Source organism: Bactrocera neohumeralis, chromosome 4 (genome assembly GCF_024586455.1).
Source record: "Bactrocera neohumeralis isolate Rockhampton chromosome 4, APGP_CSIRO_Bneo_wtdbg2-racon-allhic-juicebox.fasta_v2, whole genome shotgun sequence".
Classification (NCBI taxonomy): domain Eukaryota; kingdom Metazoa; phylum Arthropoda; class Insecta; order Diptera; family Tephritidae; genus Bactrocera; species Bactrocera neohumeralis.
Window position 1 is genome coordinate 9,257,710 of NC_065921.1, and position 2,410 is coordinate 9,260,119.

Here is a 2,410-nt window from a genome sequence, read left to right on the forward strand (position 1 = left end):
ACTTGAACTTGACAGCATCGCAATAACTTAAAACATTACTAATCCGTTAAGAATTACGGGTAAAATGTTCATCTTCCCTGACAGCTACTTACACACTAACAAATTTATGGTTATTAATAAATATGACTTAGTCAGTATGCTTAAAGCTTAAAAGGTTTAAAATACCATTTTCAGCCTTTCGAAAACATAGATACGCCCATAAATATATTAATAACTGTGTACATAATTCTACTTATACATATGTAAACATATATTCGCAAACAACGAAATTTTTCAGTCTTTTTTCCTTCCGCCGCGCCAAATATTTTCTAGCTATCCCAAATATGCCGAAGAAGTTTGTCTGCGGCTGTTCAAACACAAGCGCGAGCGCTGAACTGTGGCATTAGTGAGAAGAGCTTTCAAGGGCCGTGTGGCCTAATGGATAAGGCGTCGGACTTCGGATCCGAAGATTGCAGGTTCGAGTCCTGTCACGGTCGCACTAGAAACATTTTTTGGCACTTTTTTCTATAAAATTTATAATAATTTAGAAAAATTACACTTTGACTCTTTTATTTGAACTTATTTACTTGCTTGTCAAATGTCATTTAGCTGAGTTTAAAGAATAAAGTGTTGTATTAATCTCTATTTTGCCAGTTTCCTGCATTTATGCCAAGTGTTTGTTCTATTCGCTACTCTTTGACAAATCGAATAAAATTATGGTTAAACAAGTAAGGAAGGGCTAAGTTCGGGTGTCACCGAACATTTTATACTCTCGCATGATAAAGTGATAATCGAGATTTCATTATCCGTCATTTACATGTTTTTCAAATACCGTATTTGTGTAAAGTTTTATTCCGCTTTCATCATTGGTTCCTAATGTATAAGTATATTATACAAAGAAGGCATCAGAAGGAATTCAAAATAGCGTTATATTGGAAGAAGGCGTGGTTGTGAACCGATTTCACCCATATTTTGTACATGTCATCAGGGTGTTCTCTGAAAATATTACATACCGAATTTCGCGAAATCGGTGGGCCTACAACTTCACAGATATGGTTTTTGGTCCATAAATGGGCGAAGCCACGCCCATTTTCAATTTTAAAAAATCCTGTTCGTGCAGCTTCCTTCTGCACAACAACTTCCGTAAAATTTAGTGTTTCTTGACGTTTTTTTTAGTGAATGGTTAACGCACTTTTGTGATTTTCAACATATTCCCTTTGTCACCATTGCATCTCGGAAACTACGGTTTGGTTTTATCCGATTTCTTCAATTTTTGAACTGTATATGGAAATGCCTGAAGGAAACGACTCTATAGAGTTTGGTTGAATAGCTGTAGTAGTTTCCGAGATATGTACAAAAAAGTTGGTAGGGGTTAACTCACGAAATGGTCACGGCCGCCTCGGTCGTGCGATTTGACGGCGTTAGACTATTTTCTGCAGGGCCATGTCAAGTCTATGGTCTATGCCAACAAGCCATCGATGCCTGAAAACCATCGAAAATTTGGTTCAGCGTCTTTTTGCAAGCTTTAATATCTTTATTTAAAAGAAATGGTTCCATTGACATCGATTGTACTTTCATGACAAAAACTTTATAGGTTTTCGGTTATTTAAAACTTTTTGTATAAATCAAATTAAAAGCCAATATTCAGGCTAGAGTGGAAAAGTTACTATTTCGAACAAATTTTCGGGGATAGGTTGGAAGCGGGCGCTACGGAAATTGCAGAACAGTTGTTACATGGAAGATAACGAAAATCAAGAATTTAATATTTTAGCCAATCTGAGTTTTAGTTAGAACGGGTTTCGGTAAAGCGTTTTTCATGGTGTTTCTATAAGATCACACTTAACTCATATTAGTCTGAAACCTATGCCAAGTGCAAGACCAAAGTGGAACCGAACCATATCTTAACCCAACGGAGTTATGTATGAGTTACTATACAAAGAAAAACTCAACTTTATGTACTCAACATATGTACATATGTATATGGGAGTTTATATAACAATAACAAATATCAATTGCGGAAGCCGGCATTGAGTAACACCAGAGCATTATTATTCTGTAGACTGCACGACTAAAAGCTATTAACACATGTCCACACATTCAATTTGCATTTATTAAGTTGACTACATGGCGATTTCGGTGAAACAAAGGCGATCACAGTTCATTAATCTATTATATACAAAATCTTTGAATGAAAACGTTTTGTAACAGAACATACAAATTGTCTGGTCAATGGACTAGTCAGGGCTGCCCATGAAATTTAATGAAAACAAATTTTTATTTGGCAAACGTGCGCGGAATTCAACAAGTGTGTGGGTAGAGAGGGCAAAAGTGGACACCAATCTACGAGCAACAGTTCATTTTACACCCAAAAAATCCGTTGCCAACCAAAATTTGTGGAAAAGCAAATGGCTCGTTTGCTGTATGAAACTGA

General features: G+C 36.2%; 1 non-coding gene across 1 annotated transcript; it reads left to right on the plus strand.

Moving 5' to 3' along the window:
- The first annotated feature begins 403 nt into the window (after nt 1-403).
- Trnar-ucg (transfer RNA arginine (anticodon UCG)) lies at nt 404-476 on the plus strand. The gene has a single exon. It is a non-coding gene; the product is annotated as a tRNA-Arg (tRNA).
- Nucleotides 477-2,410: the final 1,934 nt, after the last annotated feature.